The following is a 19649-nucleotide window of genomic DNA, read 5'->3' as shown; positions in this document are numbered from 1 at the left end:
GAGTTCACAGATAAGCGATAGGAATAAGCTAGGTCCATGTGGTAAGAAATTAGAGTTGGAGCTACCAGTATGAACTTATGTTTAGCTCAATGTAGATATATATGGTATATACAGAAATATTCATAGATACATATATAAGCATATACATACAAACAGAGGTTAGTATACATATTTCTTTGGCATTAGAAGCAGGATCTGAACACTAGGGGTTCTCCTTGCTGCTGGGGCATCATTGCTTTCTAGGCTCTCTTAGCTGACAGAACAAAGAAATATGTATTGGTTCTAATACCATTCTCCAAAAAGAGAAACCAGGGCTCCTTGGAGAAATGGCTGATTCTAGGATTGGGTCAGCATACATCCAAGATGGTCCTGGATCTTGCAGTGCCAGAAAGTAAGAAAGTGTTTAACACGCACACACACGCACACATGCACACACACACACAATGATAGGGGAATGTCAAAGGGATACAGTAGCCAAGTGAAAGAGCTCCTAGTGGCCAAACCTGAAACAATTTGAACAATAAAATAATATGGTATTAAAATATAACCCAAAGTATAAAATAAACAACTATGAGTTCATACTAATATGAATAAATAATTGAATAAGTAAATAAGGGAAAAAAGACAAATTTCCCATGCAGAAGAATTCTAAATAATTTTTATAGATATTCCACACTCAAGGAGGTAGAATATAACTCCCTACTCCTTTATATATACACACACACATACACACACGTATATAAATACACATGCACACACTCCTATAGGCTATATCTAGTGACTTCCTTCCAAAGAGTACAGCATGCTTAACTTTTAATGGTGGAGGAACATGACAAATTACCTCAACCTAGTGATCAAGGTCAGCATCAACAGTGATAAGTCATGTTGCTATAATGTGATGAAAATGGCTCTATATCTTTGTGGTCTTCCTCCCCAAACCCATAACCCAGCCCAATCATGAGAGAAACATCAGATTAATCCCAATTACAGAGCATTCTACAAAGTACTTGATCAGTATTCCTAAAACACAAGGCTAAGTCTGAGGAATGTCATAGCCAAGAAGAGCCTGAGTGTAATGTATCCTGGATGGGATCCTAAAATAGGAAAAGGACGTTAGGTAAATACTAAGGAAATCTGAATGAAGTATGGACTTTAGTTAATTACATATAATACATATAAATGTTGTTACAAATAATTACATATAAATGTTGGTTATTAATGATAAGCATATAATATTAAGTTGTTTTTTTTAATGGGGAAGATTTTAGTTTTACCTAGAAGATTACATCACTGAAAAATACTGCTTTCCACCAACTGCATTAATTATTTTTCAACATGGGAATAAAAGGCATAATCAGATACATTCTGATAAAAATTCAATCCTTGGATATCATGATTTTAGTCACAAATAGTGCTGTTATGAAACTCCTTTTAGATGGACATAGATATTGGGAAAGGAATTTTCTTAAATGCAAAGATATATTTAATTTATTGGCTAAATAAGCAATGAACATCTGCAGATAGTTGCAAAGGGCAAGGAAGTCTGTCCAGCTATAACTTAACTAGCCCTCGTTAGGATTGCTATGATTACAAGTTCAAGGCTGAGCTAGAGTATGCTTTTCCTAGATAGTTTATTAGATGATTTACAATGAAATCTAACATAGCCAGGGCATGTTCCTCAGCCCCTCCAGCAAGCTGGTGAAATGCCTTGTCTGATGGACGAATGCAGAGGAAGTTATGGAAAGGGATATTTGAGCTTCTGTGTTATTCTTAGCCCTGCAATATGGTCAGTGAAGCATCCTGAGTTCTCTGTCTTTCCCAGTCCTATAAAGCAAATTGGATGGATGAGTGTGAGCTGGAGGAGAAGGCACATGCAGTTATCACTGCTTTACCTCGACCTGTGCCTGCAGGCAGATCTCAGAGGATTACTACTCTATGCCCCAGCAATTCCACTCGTAGAAATAGACCCAGCAAAATGTGGACATATGTTCACCAAACGACATGTACTAGAATGGTCATAGCAGCACTATTTGTAAAACTGGAAAATACCCTCTCGCCCAGCAACAATATATTGGATAAATAAATCTTGGCATACTCACAAAATGGCTTATTATACAACAATAAGAATGATCAAACTGTAACTACAGGCAACAATATGGGTGAATATTAAAAACACAAAATACAGGCAAAAGCCAGATGCAGAAGATCATGAATCATATGATTTCATTTATGCAAAGTACAAAAGCAGAAAAAAATGCATCTCTGGTTTTAGAAGTCAGTTCAGGATAGTTGCTGCTCTTGGGTGGGGACAGTGGGAGGAAGACAGCAGGAGGCTTCTGGGGGGCTAGTAAGATTCTTTTTCTTAAAAAAAGATGTTATTAATAGTTACTTGGGTGTGTTTGGTTGTGAAACTATAGAGCTATATACTTAGTCTGTATGCATTTTCATCATATATATTCATATTATACTGTATTAAAAAGTTTTTAAAAATCTTCTCTTGAAGGCCGGGCGCGGTGGCTCACGCCTGTAATCCTAGCACTCTGGGAGGCCGAGGCGGGCGGATTGCTCAAGGTCAGGAGTTCAAAACCAGCCTGAGCGAGACCCCGTCTCTACCATAAAAATAGAAAGAAATTAATTGGCCAACTAATATATATAATATAAAAATCAGCCGGGCATGGTGGCTCGTGCCTGTAGTCCCAGCTACTCGGGAGGCTGAGGCAGCAGGATCGCTTGAGCCCAGGAGTTTGAGGTTGCTGTGAGCTAGGCTGACGCCACGGCACTCACCCTAGCCTAGGCAAGAAAGCGAGACTCTGTCTCAAAAAAAAAAAAAAAAAAAAAAAAAAAAAAAAAATCTTCTCTTGATCCTTGATCTTCCCATTCAGCTACTACCCATTTTTCTCCTTCCCTGTAAAGCAAATGTTTTTAATAAGATTGTCTTTGCTCACTGTGTCTGATGTCTGCATTCTCTCTTGAACCCAGCCCAGCAAGCCTTTTGCTCCAGATTCTACATAGCTGCTCCCATGAAGATCAGTGATGACCTTGCTTGGCTAAATCTGGTGGTCAGAATGCTACTGAGCTGCAGCGTTCCACACAGAATGCCATTCTCTCCATGTTCACCTGGTTTCTGCACTCACTCTCACTCTCTAGGTGAACTCATCGAGCCTCGTGGCTTTAAGTGCCATGTATGTGCTGATGATTTATGTTCTCAGCCCAGATTTCTGCTTGGTCCATCAGACTTGTATATTCAGTTGACCACTTGTATGTCCAGTTGAGATGGTGAGTGCACCATTTCCACTTGGCTGTCTAGTAGAAATATCAAACATAATCAATCATAATCAATCTCAGACTGACTTCCCGATGTCCCCCACACATGCGCCTCCCACATTCTTTGTCTTCTTATTATGCTTTTCAGCTCTACTCTGTACTTCCAGTTGTGCAGCCCCCAAACCCTGGAGTGATCCTAGACTCCCCTTTTTTCTCACACAGTATACCTAATCCATTAGCCAGAACTGCTGATTCTATCTTCAAAATATACCCAGAATTTGCCCACTTCTTCTACCACCACTGCCACCATCCTGGTCCAAACCACCTTTATCTCTCACCTGGATTATCTCCACAGCCTCTGAACCCCTCCTCCCTGCCCTCACTCCCCATACCCACCTCTGCCCCACAGTGTATTTCCTACACAGAGCTCTCCTGGTACATGATAATTCTCCTCATGTCGTTTGCCTGCTCAAAACCCTGCTAATGGTTTCCATCTCACTCAGAATCCAAGGCAGATTCCAAACTATGAACTTTAAGACATATCTGACCTAACCTCACATTAGCTCTCAGACCTCATCCTACACGGCTCCCCCTGTGGGGCTCTGCTGTGGCCACACTGGACGTTTTGTGGTTCCTTGGACACTCGGGGTGCCCCCTGGCTCAGGGCACTAGCACTTGCTGTTTCCCCTCACTACTGGAATGCTCTTCCCTGATACATATGTACATGGTTTGCTCTCTCATTTCCTTCAGGTCTTTACTCACATGTCATCTTTTTAAACAAGGATTTCTATCTAAGTTATCATATACACATCTTCTTATTCCCCTTCCTGGAACATTTTTTTTTCCTTGGCGTTTATCACTCTCACATGTGTTTGTTTGTTCATGTGTTGAGTGAGTGAGTGAGTGAGTGAGTGAAGGATTGTCTTTTTCCTCCATAAATTGCAAGCTCTGTGAAGACAGCGCTTTTTCCTGTTTTCGCCCCATTGTGCTCCAAGCCCAAGGTGCAATTAGAACCCATCCAGTTCGGTGTCCATCTGCCTGTGACATTTCAACTGTGACTAAATCCTTCTTCCCGTAGAACATTCCCTGGGAGACTTGTTTTCTCCCACAGGAGATACTTATTTTTATGATTCAAATGTGCCACTAGTTTTTCCAGGACTATTTATACCTCTTTTAGGATCCTGAGGAATTTGCTCCTGGGCTGTGAAAATGGGAGGCTGAGTCAGAGTGCAGTTCCTCACCTGATCCTGCAGCCACGTGGGCTGCCTGCTCCTCCCCCGAAAGGCTCCAGCGCTGGCTCCTCAGCATGTCCTATGATTGCAGCCTGACATGTCAAAGCCATGCGAATGCCATCTGTTTCAGTTACATAACTTGAGATCTGGAACAATTTTCTATGTAGGATTTGCTGCCCAAATAGAATCATTTTCAGAAAGGAGATTAAGCTTTCTTTGCTGGGAAAAGGAGAAATTACCAGAAAAGCTATCATTTCACTGAGTATAAATAAACCTTTCTCCAAAATACATAAATGAAGATGACAAATTTGTTTTACTGATGTTTTCCTGCATTAAAAATATACACAGGGCTATGGTTCAATTTTGTAAGTGCAAAATAAATTCTTAATTGGGACAATGGAATTATTAATTTAACAGATCTTAATTTTGTTTGGATCATGAGCCTGCACTGTAATGCTCTAAGCAGAATTAGGGGCAGAAAGAGAGGAAATGCTGATCGTTGCAGACTTGACAAGCTTTTTAGCATTATAGAATGGCCTTTCTTTCCTGGGAGGGGGAGATATCTCGCCCACCATCAATCAGACAGAAGCCCTGATTTGTTTTTCTAACATCACCCCATGTGACCCACAGTCACCTTGTCTGACCAGGAAAAAACCACTTCAGTGGCTGCCTGGAGTTAAGGATTTAAACTGTGATTTTGTAAACTAGATTTTCTCTCATCAAATTTACTCCCTTAGGCTAGATGCAGTGGTTCACACCAGTAATCCTAGTACTCTGGGAGGCCGAGGCAGGAGGATTGCTTGAGCTCAGGAGTTCAAGACCAGTCTGAGCAAGAGTGAGACCCTGTCTCTACAAAAAACAGAAAAAGTAGCCAGGCACTGTGTCATGTGTCTGTAGTCCCAGCTACTTAGGAGGCTGAGGCAGGACGATCGTTTGAGCCCAGGAGTTTGAGATTGCAGTGAGCTATGATGATGCCACTGCACTCTAGCCAGGGTGACAGAGTGAAACACTGCCTCAAAAAAAAAAAATTTTACTCACCTAAACAAGGCTTGCTTCCATACCCTTACTCCTACTGGCTCCCAAGTATAAGGTGCTGAGAATTTATGTTGAATAGCACTCATTTTTTTTTCACATAGAACCAGCCCTATTGTCTTCTCTGATAACAAAAACAAATTTTGTAATCTTTGAGTGATGTGACTGGGAATGAAATCAGCCAATACAGAAAAGTAGCAAAGGAAATAAAAATCACCATAACTCCTACTACCTGAAGATTAAATGGTTAAGGTGTTTTGTATAATTCTTCTGTATTTTTTGCATAGTCACATATTTTTTTTCAAAAATTGATCCTACATATAATCTAAACAATATTGTTTAGCAAATAAGAGGAAAATAATTACTTTGTTTGGTTATTTGTATATCCAAGCCCAGCCATTCAGAAAAAAACAGAGTCAGATAGGGAAGGAAGCAAAATAGATGACTGTGATGAAAGTTAACCCAGACTGAATGAATGAAGGAAGGAAGGAAGGAAGGAATGAGGAGCTATTTTACTGCCTGTGGTCAGTCAGAGAAGACCAATCTGAAGTCCGGTGGCAGGTGAGAGATGGAGCTCTGCAAGGATCTGGGGGAAAACCTATCCGGCGGAAGAGTACAGCAAGTGCAAATGTGCTGGGGCAGACGTGAGCTCAGCAGATTGGAGAACAACATGGAGGCCCCAGGAGTCAGCATGGAATGGGATGGGAGAGAATGGCAGGAGGTAACATTGCAGAGGCAGGTTTTTTTCTTTTCCAACTTTCTTTCAATTTTTCTGATTATCTCAGGAAAAAATTCTCAGTTTGATGTTAGCACATATTCAACACTCCTCTGATGTTCACTACTCTAACTTTCAACAATAAAAGGCATTATTTTTTATTTTTATTTTTGTTATTTTTGATTATTATTTTTTTGATTTGGGGATCATAGCCTAATGAGGTGATGGTATTTAACTAAAATGTAGTAACATTGGTTTTTCTTTTTTTTTAGTCTTCACAATTACTCTGTAGCAAGTGATGCCTTTTATAGGAGTAATAAAGCCTTCTTTTTATATAAATTTACATTAAATCAACTTAAAAAGATGACATAAGAAATGTAAAATGGAACACAATCAGAAGTGGGAAAAATCATAAAAGTAATCAGCAAACGACTAACATTTGGGAAACATGGTTCTAACCCCTCCCATCTACACTTGAACTCTCTAAAGATGGATCCAGGCTGGGTGCGGTGGCTCATCTCTGCAATCCTAGCACTCTGGGAGGCTGAGGCAGGCGGATTGCTCAAGGTTAGGAGTTCAAAACCAGCCTGAGCAAGAGCGAGACCCCCGTCTCTACTAAAAATAGAAAGAAATTAATTGGCCAACTAATGTATATAGAAAAAATTAACCAGGCATGGTGACACATGCCTGTAGTCCCAGCTACTCAGGAGGCTGAGGCAGCAGGATTGCTTGAGCACAGGAGTTTGAGGTTGCTGTGAGCTAGGCTGACGCCACGGCACTCACTCTAGCCTGGGCACCAAAGCGAGACTCTGTCTCTAAATAAATAATAAATAAAGATGCATCCAAATCCATTACAGTTCTGCTCCTGCTTTCTAAAATGATTATTACCTAGTAAATCCAAGTATAAATTAATCCAGATGCAATAGTCAGTGATACTTCCATCTTCAAGTAAAATTCGTGCTTTTTGAGAGCTTTATTTCCAATTCTCTTTGGAAGAAATATCAGATATCATGGTTAGTACAAGGCTTGGTGAGAGAGCTCCATCCTGCCTGTTAATCAAATAGATTCTGGCAGTGATTTTCCATTTATATTACCTAGAAGTTTTACTGATTATTCTTCTAGTTATTTCTTGATTTGCCTGCTAGTTTGTTTTTAGATATGATATTAATTTAAATGAGGATCTTTCTTAAATGCAGACTTGCACAAACAAAAATACAACTTTTGGCAATGATGGTTTAGAAAGGTGTGTTCTACCTACTTTGCAGATGCAATTTGAATTTCTTAACATGGGTTATTTGAATGTATTTTTCTGAATTCTTTCTAATAAGATTTAAGCAAGGAGATGGGTGGAAATTGCTTTGTATTTATTATTCATGTTCTCTGGAAAGAAAAAATGAAATCTGAACACAATTGTTCCAAGTACAGATCCAGACCAATTACTAGCAAGTTAAGTGGTCCATTGAAGTATTAATATTTTGCTTCTTGTTTAGCGGTTTCTGAAAGAGTGAGTCTGGAAAGCGTTGCCCTACTTCCCAGTGGAAGAAAGCCCCCCTTATACCAAGTTTTAAATCATTAGAAAATTTTGCTATAATCTTAATAATCAGAGGAGAAGTTAACCATTCATTTAAGTTACTGGTAAGATTTTTGAAAGCCCTGTGGCAAAACACATAAGGTGATGAAAATTTCTTCTCCCCAGAAAAATAGCCCTGAACTAGAAATAAGAAGGACCCAGGGTCTAGTCTCCAGTATATATTAACCTTAGATCTCAGTTAGTTTCTCTGCGCTTAGTTTCTTCAACCCTGAAATGAGAGGAATAGATTAGATAAATCCCTTTTAGGATAAAAAAAAAAACAACACTGATTTTACAACAAAAACTCAATGACAAATATTACCAAAGCGAATAAATTGGCTCTGAATAAATGGGATATCTGGGTTAAAAGTGTAAAAGATTTTCTGAATGGCCTAGCAACTAAATTACAGAAAACCACAAGCACACAAAACATACACTTTTAAAAAGAGCATAATTATAGGGAATTGCTAAATTTTACATTTGGACATTGAAAAGCCACGAGAAGATGCAAGCAAGCAAAAGGAGACTATATGAAATAAGAAGCATATACAGTTGTGGTATAGCCATAGGCCTGCCCAGACATGTTGGACCAGAAAAGGAAAAAAGTTGCTATATAGTAAATGATCTGTCTTTTCCATCCCTAAAATATGCACTACTGTCTGGGTCATTGTGACACGAATAGAACATCAGGTTGCCTCAACTGGGATCAATGCATACATAGCTTTTAGAAGGGAGTTGTGAAAGCTCCATTTCTGATCTCTTTTTCCAGAAGGGTGGAGAGGGAACAACAGCCAGGTTATGAAACCATTAGAAAGTATTTATAGGGCCGTACTTATTTCATAATAATTATTAATAGCATGTAATTGCTTATTTGTTGTAGGATCTAAGAACAATTTCCAAATTAAAATGCTGTAATTTTTCCTATTAAGTTTGTCCTGGCAAATCTTTCTCTTTTCTACTGTTTTAGCTAGGTCCTGTCATTGACTCAATACTTTGAATGAGATATATTGAACTGAGAAAAGAAAAAAAATTAAGCCACAAATAAAGTCAAACTGTAATAAGAAGTCCTGACCACATTTGTTGAAGACTAGCATAATGTTAGCTAGTCTGTCCAGATGTCTGAGAATGGATTCAGTGGCTTTCTGAGGTTCTTTTTAAGATTAAGAGCCATAGAAATCTTTAGTAATTGACATATTTAAAGGAAGAAAAGGCTGAATTTACTTATTTTTAAATATTATATGTCATTGTATGTCAGTGGATATGTGTGAGTACATTTTAAATTGAATCCCTTTCAACTATATTCACAGACATTATTTACTGAGAAGACAACTGGGTAATACAATGGGCTGCTATGGGTGGAGATGAAGTGTTGTAACTTACAGGAAGTAATTTATCTTTCTGGTGGGGTATCAGGATATGGCGATGACTAGCCTGGTTGCTCAAATTATTTCCTAGTAACAACCTTCAAAGGAAACCATGCTGAATCAGAAACTATCTTGCATTTGAAAGGCTGTGTGGGCTTCTCAAGAATCACATTTTCAAAGGGGTCAGAAATCAATGTTTACGCAGAGTTTTAGATAATGTGATTGTCTACCACAGAGGCTAACCTCCGAGGCTTACATGCCACAGGAAAAGTTGTTAGGCTATTTGTTTATGGGCAATAAAGTGGAAAATGGTAGAAAGAAGCAAAATCTCCCTGGCACCTAGAGAGTGAATTTGTGTAGAGGACATTGCAAAACATCCATGAAATTTACTGAAAAAAAGGGTATAGAAATACAAACATAGAGTTCAAGGCATACTTAAAACCCAAGGAGGGGAACAGATATTAGTGATTTTTGAGCTAAGTACAAAAACTTCTGAGAAGCAAAAGAAAAAATGTTTTTGCCAGGTGGCATTCTTTCCACATCCAAAGCTAAACACACACGTACACAGGAGTAATATCATGCAGGTCATGAAGCTCCTACACAAAACCAACAGACATTTTATATATTTTAATATGAGAATTACCAGAGCAGTCGCAGATATATATTTTTAAATCTGACTCTATAAAATATCTAAAACACAACGCTGAGCAATAAAAGTACAATGGACCACATATCTTAATTTCCTTGAACCCAGTCACTATCAGAATTGGCCAATTTTAAAACTTTCAAAGTGAGTGAATAGATTGTTCATCAATCAGACACTAAAATATTTCTTTCTGCCCTGTACTGTGGCGTCACCATATTAAGAAATATATTTGTTTGTGTGTATGTGTGTGCATACATGTATATGTGTACATAAATGAAACCAAAAGGCAAACAGGATTGTGGAATTCCCTCACACCATATTTAAGTTAAGTATTTTGGCAGCCTCCTCTGCATTACACACTGGAATAGCTTAAATGTGTCTTTTGTATTTAATTTCCCTTTTTTCCATAAGAATATAAAAGAACATTGGTTACAGTAAATAAGTTGGCTTGCTCATACTAAACAAACAGGATGTCTGAACCATATGCATAAACGATTTCAGAATGATAAGGCAAGCAAATTATACATAGAGTGCTTACACTTTCAGAAAAGAACAGAATGCTCCGAAAGTACTAAATTATATGTAGATACTAAGAAAAAAAAAAGTTAAGGTGGAGTGTAGTTGGTGATGGTGAGCTTTTTTTGACTTAAAATACTTTGGGCTCATTTGTGTGTGAAATGCATCAATCCCTAATGCAAAAAAAAGAAAGAAAGAAATGAAAGCCTCTGCACCCTCTGCCCTCTGCAGAGAGGTGGTTGGCACATATTCAACTGGATACAAGGTAACCCGGTAGAGCTACATCATTTTGAGGATCCGCAGTGGTCTACACTGCCCTTGCTGTGACCTACTCCCTACTCGTCTGACTGTTCAGTAATGGGACTGACTTGAGCATGCTGTCTGGTTTGCTGCCCATTGTTCTAGATCGTGCAATTGGACAAGCTCATTTATTCCTGGGGTGGATGGTGTTAAGTGGCTCACCTTGTTGAGTCATGCTGAACTTACTGGGCATGTGGCATTAGTACTTTAATGAAAGTGCCCTTAGGAGCATTTAGAAGCAGCCACCCAGGCTGGGTGGGGTGACTCATGCCTATAACCCCAGAACTTTGGGAGATGGAGGCCAGAGGATTGCTTGAAGCCAGGAGGTTGAAGCCAGCCTGCGCAATATAAGAAGACCCTGTCTCTAAAAAAAATTAAAAATAAAAAGCTGGGCATGGGGTCACGTGCCTGTAGGTCTAGCTACTTAGGAGGCTGAGGCAGGAGAATCACTTGAGCCCAGGAATTAGAGGTTACAGTGAGCTACTATTGCACCTCTGCACTCCAACCTGGGCAACAGAGCCTGTATCTTAAAAAGAAAAAAAAATTAAAAAGAAGCAGTAACCCACCCTCTCCCTTCTTTGCTCTGCATGGAAGTGTCAGTGACTTAGGACAGATTTCACATGGGATGGGATTAATAATATGAGCCAATCTTGAGCAGGTGTGGGGATTTTTTGTTTTAGTTTGTTTCAGTCAAAAGAAAGGAAACCCAACCACTTCATATAGATTTGACAAAGGAAAAGGCATTTTCCTAATTTTTCTGTCTGTGCAAAAGAACACACTGGGAGTCGGCAAAGGGCACGGCTATTTGTGGACATATTCTTTCATCCCAGCCCCCAGGTGTGGGAAAGCAGCAGAAATGTCTGCCTTTGAATGGGTTCTGCAGATGCTAGAGTACAAGAAAGTTCTAATAATTAAAAAGACCGTGAACTTGTAAGGACCTTTAGGGGTGGCCAAACATTTTCACCTTAATGATTTCATTTGTGCCTCACAGCTTCCCCAGGAGATAAGTCAGGGTTGTTCTTCTCTTCATATGAGTTGATTTTTTCAAAACCTGAAATGCATTGTAATATGTGTACTGTATAAGGCATGTTCATTATACAAGTCATTTTTATTGTTCCCCACTAGTGTATAAAGGAAATGCACAGAGGAAATTTTGTGATGTAGACCATCCTTCAGCCCCCACAAATACACACCCCGCCCACCCTACTCCCAATATACGAAAGAATCGTGTTCAAGAGAAAGTGGCTGCTCACGTCTTATTTTAATTTTTCTGAAACAGGAAGCAGGCAGAACAGCAGGGGAAAGGGAAGTTAACTCCTTCCCCTTTCATTTTCTCTGGGGCTGTAATGCAAAGCAATGATGCAACACATGTTAATCCCAGTCAATCACCATAGGAGAACACATAATTAAAAGTATCAGTGGCAAGAGTTTAAAAAATGATTTTTCTAAGCTATTTTTTTTTTTTTTGAGACAGAGTCTCACTTTGTTGCCCAGGCTAGAGTGAGTGCCGTGGCGTCAGCCTGGCTCACAGCAACCTCAATCTCCGGGGCTCAGCGATCCTACTGCCTCAGCCTCCCGAGTAGCTGGGACTACAGGCATGTGCCACCATGCCCGGCTAATTTTTTGTATATATATTTTTAGTTGGTCAATTAATTTCTTTCTATTTTTGGTAGAGACGGGGTCTCGCTCAGGCTGGTTTCAAACTCCTGACCTTGAGCAATCCGACCGCCTCGGCCTCCCAAAGTGCTAGGATTACAGGCGTGAGCCACCACGCCTGGCTATTTTTTTTTTTAAAAAAAACAATGTTTAACACGCTATGCACATATGTGTCTGGTAAGTAAAGCTGAATGAGGTTTCTTTATAATTATTTGTTGTTTCAGAGTTTCTCAAAGGTTGCTCCTTCTCTATCCTGATGACCAAACAAACTCCCCCTCAGGTTCTGGGCAATTTGTCTCACAGAAGAATCTCCTTTTCATTCATTCAATGATACATTGCTTGAATGGGCATCATCACAAAAGGATTTTTGTTATTATTTTGAGCACCCTTGATGAGTATTTGATTCTCCATCAGTTCTGCACATTCTCTCTCCCTTTGTCTGTCTCTCAGTCTGCTGTCTGACTCTCTGTGTTCCTCTCTCTGTGCCTGTCATTTTACTCTCTCTCACTTTCTAGCCCCCAACACAATCCCCCCCCTCGCCTCTTAACCAATGTCCTTTATGTATCAACAACAATTGCAGTTCACAAAACATTTCCTTCCCTTGGGGTCGTTCATATCTCTATTCCACTCTGCCTACAGCCTGCCCCAAAATATCTTATTACAAGTGCTTGAAGACTCACCTTAAAAATAAATTGCTGACGATTCATCATATGTATGCAGTAGTGAAAAATTGGAACCGATCCAAATGTTTCTCAGTGGGAGGGAGATTTGTTAAATAAATTATGGTGAAATATCTCCAGCAAACTGGTATTAACTGAGTAGCACCTAAGTAGACACATAGGTGCTACAGTAATAGGGTATTGGGCAGGTGGGAGGGGGGAGGGGGGCGGGTATATACATACATAGTGAGTGAGATGTGCACCATCTGGGGGATGGTCATGATGGAGACTCAGACTTTTGGGGGGAGGGGGGGAAATGGGCATTTATTGAAACCTTAAAATCTGTACCCCCATAATATGCCAAAAGAAAAAAAAAAAAAAAAGAAAAAAAAAAAAAAAAAAAAAAAAAAAAAAAAAAAAATTATGGTGAAATAATAAAATAGAATATCATACCACTATTAAAAGTATAACCATTTATTGACATGGAAGGTTGTTTGTGACATACTTTTGCATGAAAAAAATGAGTTACAGAACAACAGGTTTAACATGAAGATATTTTTAAGTAATACATATTTGCATGGCAATGATTTTAGAAGGATTTATTTTGAATTGCCTCTACATAGTGGAATTTTCAATGATTTAATTTAATTTCCTTCTTATCTGTATTTTTTAATTTTGTGACAAACCCATAGGTTTTGTTTATTCTTTTTTTCTGCAAAATTAAAATGTATCTAAAATCCAAGATTTGTCACTGCTATTCAAAGTAAGGTATCAAGGACTCATTTTCCCCATCTTCTCACTACCGATCACCATTTTTGCTGTAGGCAGCATGAGGAAATGCTTCTGGAGAGTTCTCAACCACCAGAAGGCAGAGGACAAAATGAAGTTGTCACTGGCTTCATTTCTTCCCTCCCAAGCACAGATTCAGCAGCATCTGACCTATACATGTCCCTAGAGCCCAGCATGGCCCCCCCCCCACCCTGGTGACAGAAGCAAGGCACATGATCCACAATTCTCAGGAATAGACTTGACCCTGCTCTGGGCCGAAGCCAACACCTATACTTCATAATGCCCTGTTTGTAACACCTGCTTTATTCATCCACAGCTCAGAGTTGGTAATATGGACCCTGGCCGAGCTTACCTCTGCAGATCATTTCTAGGGAGATTCATTGTGTATTCAAGATTAGGAGACTCAGGGGAATGTTTAACCCATTTGAACCAACTTGCTATCTTCAGTTTATTTAGCAATACTCTTTATATACACAGCTATGATGATTTCTAATTATTCTTATCTACTCAATAAATGACTTAACAACTAGGGCAACTTATTGCTGTCCATTTGTTTGTACTATGAAATCCTGAAGGCAATAAAATTGCATGTATTAACAAATACTCGGTGATTCAGATTTTGTATTAACTAAGATTGGGCACCCCCAGGTGAATTGAGGTCAGTTTTATTGTAAAAATACATCCAACAATTAAGCTCATCTAAAAACAACGCTTAGTGTTTATAAATTGATTTCTTCATTGAATAAACTGTTGAGCACCTACTGTGGCAGGTGCTGAGTGGACCCTGGGAAAAGGACAGAGAGAAGACACTTCTGCACTTAGGGATCTCTCAGGCTGGTGCAGGACGCACACAGGTAAGGAGACAGCCACCCTCTGGGGAAGTAGGGCCTATGGTAGCAAATCCAGCCATCCAGGTGTCAGTAACTCTCAGCCCGTGACTTTCACATAACTCAGCTCCTTTTTGAATATCTCCATTTGGACGTCCCTCAGAAAAACAGAAACTGCTCCGAGTATTTAAAACAGAGAGAATTTAATGCTGCACAGGGGAGAGAGTGCTGAGAAGCCAAACAGGAGACTCTAAGGCAGGCGTCCTCAAACTACGGCCTGCAGGCCACATGCGGGTGCTTTTGCCTGTTTGTTTTTTTCCTTCAAAATAAGATATGTGCAGTGTGCATAGGAATTTGTTCATAGTTTTTTTTTTAACTATAGTCCGGCCCTCCAACGGTCTGGGGGACAGTGAACTGGCCCCCTGTTTAAAAAGTTTGAGGACCCCTGCTCTAAGGGAATGGAGTCTAGCAAAAGCAGGAAGCCACTCTCACCCCTGGAATGGAGGAACAAAGGGAGGCAGTTGTGGCCCTAGAGCACAAGCTGGGGTGACTGGGGAAGGCTTCAGCAGGAGGAAGGAGGGGCTGCAGACAAGGCACATCCACAACTGCAGACACTGCCTGAGATAGAAAGAAAAAAGGATAATATCTGCCTTTTCCTCTCCCCTTGTCCTCTAATCCTCTGTCAGTGCTTTGCATTGCCCAAACCAAGCCACAGGCCACTGAAGTGTGGGCCTGGGAATCGTAGCCAGCAAGTCAGCTCCCGATGATGATCCACAACAGCATAAGGAAAATGGATCTGTGGGCAAACAGGCCCAGCATCAATACATGCCTCAAACTCACTCAGAATGTTCAAACCTCTATTTTTCATCTCCCTCAGAGCCTACCCGCACCCTCAGAAACCTCTCCATCTGCCTCTGCTTCCTAACCTTTTTTTTTTTTTCTGAGACAGAGTCTTACTCTGTCCCCAAGGCTGGAGTGCAGTGGCATTATCATGGCTCACTGCAACCTCAAACTCCTGGGCTTGAGCAATCCTCCTGCCTCAGCCTCCCAAGTAGTTGGGACTACAGACATGTGCCACCATGCCTGGCTAATTTTTTTATTTTTTGAAGAGATGTGGTCGTGCTCTTGCTCAGGCTGGTCTTGAACTCCTGGTTTCAAGTAGTCCTCCCACCTCAGCCTCCTAAAGTGCTAGGATTACAGGTGTGAGACCCACTGTGCTTGGCCTGTTTCCTACCTTAACAATTGCTGTCAACAATCGCCCAAGTTAGAAACTTAACTAGCATCCTTGATTCCATTCTCTTCTTCATTCTGACAATCAATCATCAACTCCTTTGACCTCTGTCTCCTTAATCTCTCAGAACAGTCCTGCACCCCAACTGTTCTGCATCCCAACCAAACATCCTCTCAGGTCACCATCATCTCTGACATCAATAACCACAGCAGCTTCCTAACTGATGGCCTGCTGTTAGATTTGCCTCTTACTCTCCTTTCAATTAATTTCACACAGAGTAATCTTTTTTGTTTTTGAAACAGAGTCTCACTTTGTTGCCAGGCTAGAGTAAGTGCCCTAGTGTCAGACTACCTCACAGCAACCTCAATCTCTTGGGTTCAAGCGATCCTCCTGCCTCAGCCTCCCAAGTAGCTGGGACTGTAGGCATGTGCCACCATGCCTGGCTAATTTTTTCTCTATATATATTAGTTGGCCAATTAATTTCTTTCTATTTATAGTAGAGATGGGATCTCGCTCTTGCTCAGGCTGGTTTCAAACTCCTGACCTCGAGCAATCGGCCCGCCTTGGCCTCACAGAGTGCTAGGATTATAGGCGTGAGCCACCACACCCGGCCCAGAGTAATCTTTATAAAGTACAAATCTGATTATATCAACCTCTTAAAGCCTTTCTTTCATGGAACACCAATAAAGTGTACTCAGAATAAAATCCAAACTCCTTTTCAATGAGGTCCTTCCAATCTGGCCCCTTCTTCTTCAGCCTCAGTTGCTTACTTATTCATTCATTCAACCAAGGTTCACTGCCTGCCTACTCTGTGTCAGGTACTGGGCCAGGCACTGGGGACACTCCCTTCGCTGAATGAGCCAGGCTCTCACTAGCTAGCAGCCTGAACCATGTTCCCTGTCTCACTGGGCTTCCCCAGACACTCCTTCCCTCACCCATCCCCTTCCCCTAGCTTAGTCCCATTCTTCCTTCATATTTAGATGAACCTCCTCCAAGCAGCCATCCCTCACTCATCCAAGTCTGGACTTTTGCCACTTCTAAGTATTCCCAGAGTGCCTTGCACATCTTTTGTTCATGAGCTAACCACACTTCATTACAGTTGTTCCTTCTTCTGGTCTAACTCCCCAAGTGATGTATAAATTCCTTGGGAGCAGAAGCCCTATTTTATTCACTGCTGCATTCCCAACACTTAACACAGTGTTGGGTATAGTATAAGCCTTCAAATATTTATTACATGACTCATTTAATAAGTAATAAGCACAACGTGCTAAGGCGCTATGTGAAGGCCCTGTGAGGGACATCTCAACCCAGACCAGGAGTGATAGAATGGTAGGAACAGGAGGTTGGGGAAGTCTTCCCAGAGAAGAGAGTATCTAAACTGTATTTTGAAGGACAACTTTGAAAACTTGTTGGAAGTTGGGAAGACAGTAATTAGGTAAAAAAGTAAGGGAAAATATGCCAATGAGAAGCGTTAGCATGGTGTGAACACAGAGGCATTTTCTGGGAACTTTAAGTAGCTTTACATAGCCTGGTTTCTAACATTGGAGAGAAAGGATGGTGAAAGATGAGGCTAAGCAGGGATCATAAAGGGCTTTGCTAAGCAGGAGCTTAAACTGAAATTCCTGACAAATGTTAAACAAGGAATTGAAATGATCACAGTTGCATTTACAAACAATGCTCTGAGATGAGCACGTCTGCCTGCAGGATGAGCAGTTGAGACAGGAAATGATGAGTGCCTGAACTTGGAAAGAGTGAAGAGATATTAAAGAAATAGAATTGACAAGACTTGGTGGTGACAGATTGACACAGTAAAGGGAAAAATAAAGGGTGAATCTAGAATGATGCCTTCAATGTCACCGTGTTGGATTTGAGATGCCACTGGGCCATCAAGGTAGAAATATCTATTTGGAATAGATAGGTCTGAACTCAGAGCTGTTCTCAACTGAATATATGGGGTAGGAGTGGCTATGAGCATGATAAAGTAAAGTGAGAAAGGACAAATATATGGATATTCACTGCAAAATTCTTCCAACTTTTCTCATATTTGAAATTTTTTATAATAAAATGTGGAGCAGAAAGAAGTGAGAAGAGGCTAAAGACAAAATACTAAATATCCAAAACTAGGAAGAAAATAAAGAACAAGCACCTTAAGAGGCAGATGGAAAATGAGCCAAGGGTGGTATCCTAGAAATTTAGGAAGGTGTTTCTAGGAGGAAGACGTTAACAGTGTCACATTTTGCAGATCAGTAAAGTGAGTTAGAATCTCTAAAGCATCTATTGAATTAAGCAATTTAAAACCTAAGTAAAGGCAGTTTCCTGGAGTGGTGAGAGTAGAAGACAGTGGGAATAAGCAGTGATCAGGAAATGAAAAACTAGAGATAATGAGTGTAGACTTCTCTTTTTTTTTTTTTTTTTTTTTTTTTGAGACAGAGTCTCACTTTGTTGTCCAGGCTAGAGTGAGTGCCGTGGCGTCAGCCTAGCTCACAGCAACCTCAAACTCTTGGGCTCAAGCGATCCTCCTGCCTCAGCCTCCCGAGTAGCTGGGACTACAGGCATGCGCCACCATGCCCGGCTAATTTTTTATATATATATCAGTTGGCCAATTAATTTCTTTCTATTTTTATAGTAGAGACGGGGTCTCGCTCTTGCTCAGGCTGGTTTTGAACTCCTGACCTTGAGCAATCCGCCCGCCTCGGCCTCCCAAGAGCTAGGATTACAGGCGTGAGCCATAGACTTCTCTTTTGAGAAACTTTATCTGTCAAGGAAAAGCAATATCAAGTGACAGGTAGAGGGGACTGTCCAATTGAAGTTCTCTTCTTAAAATGGGAGGTGGTAGAAGTTGATGATATAGGTGAGAAAGGAGATAAATGATAGTTCTAGATCCTAAAGAAAGGAGAGGAGATAAAATCCAAATAAATACAAGAGCAGAGCTGAGCTGCTGGCAGCAGGAGCGATCTCTTCCTAGAGAGAAGAAGTTAAGGATAGGGGCAGATGCAGGTAAATTTCTCAAGGGGGGATGCAGGATGTCAAGTGAGTTCTTGTCCAACTGCCTTTAGTTTCTCTGTGAAAAGTTGGCAGGGACAGTTGCTGACAGGGATGGAGAAGGGACAGCTCAGATAGCAAGGTGAAAGGATGGAAACATCTGGGTAACAGAGTTTCCATATACACTGTGCACGTTTACCAATTCTTACAGAATTAGAAAATGGTAGGGTAAAGTATAACATTATACTAAACTATATACAGCATAATTCAATCTTTAATATTTTCATCACTGGAGGATTATTTTTGTAAATATAATTACAGTACAGTCTGTTTGAAGAAGTATGGGAGGAAGTGCTGGTGAATAGAAACTTCTGGCTGACAGAGTGCACACTGTTTCATGATAAGTAGATAACCTCCCGTGTAATAGGAAAAAGCAAACAGTTTTCTGATACTAGACTATCAACACTCCTCTCCTGATACCAGATATAAAGGCAAACACAAACTGTTTTTCCTCTCTATTCTCACATTCAACACAGAACACTTCTGTGACCAAAATGTGGGGGGCTTTTCCCACATGAACCAATTCTCTGACACCAGCTGGTTGTGCTATAATTTCACTTAATTCTGACACAATCTGCCTGGAGATAGCATCAGGCCCCACAGTCTTACAAGAGTGCCCCCTACTTCAATTGCCAATAGCAGGTACAAAGCAGGTCCGCAGGTTGCCCACCGCTTCTGTCTGACTTGGCTACAAATCAGCGGTTCCCATGATTCCCTCTTCAGGATCAACAATTTTGCTAGAGCAGCTCACAGAACCCAGGAAAACAGTTTGCTTACTACTGCCTATTTATTATAATACAACAATA

This window comes from Microcebus murinus, chromosome 6, assembly GCF_040939455.1.
Source record: "Microcebus murinus isolate Inina chromosome 6, M.murinus_Inina_mat1.0, whole genome shotgun sequence".
In the NCBI taxonomy this organism is placed as follows: Eukaryota; Metazoa; Chordata; class Mammalia; order Primates; family Cheirogaleidae; genus Microcebus; species Microcebus murinus.
This window is presented reverse-complemented; position numbering follows the sequence as displayed.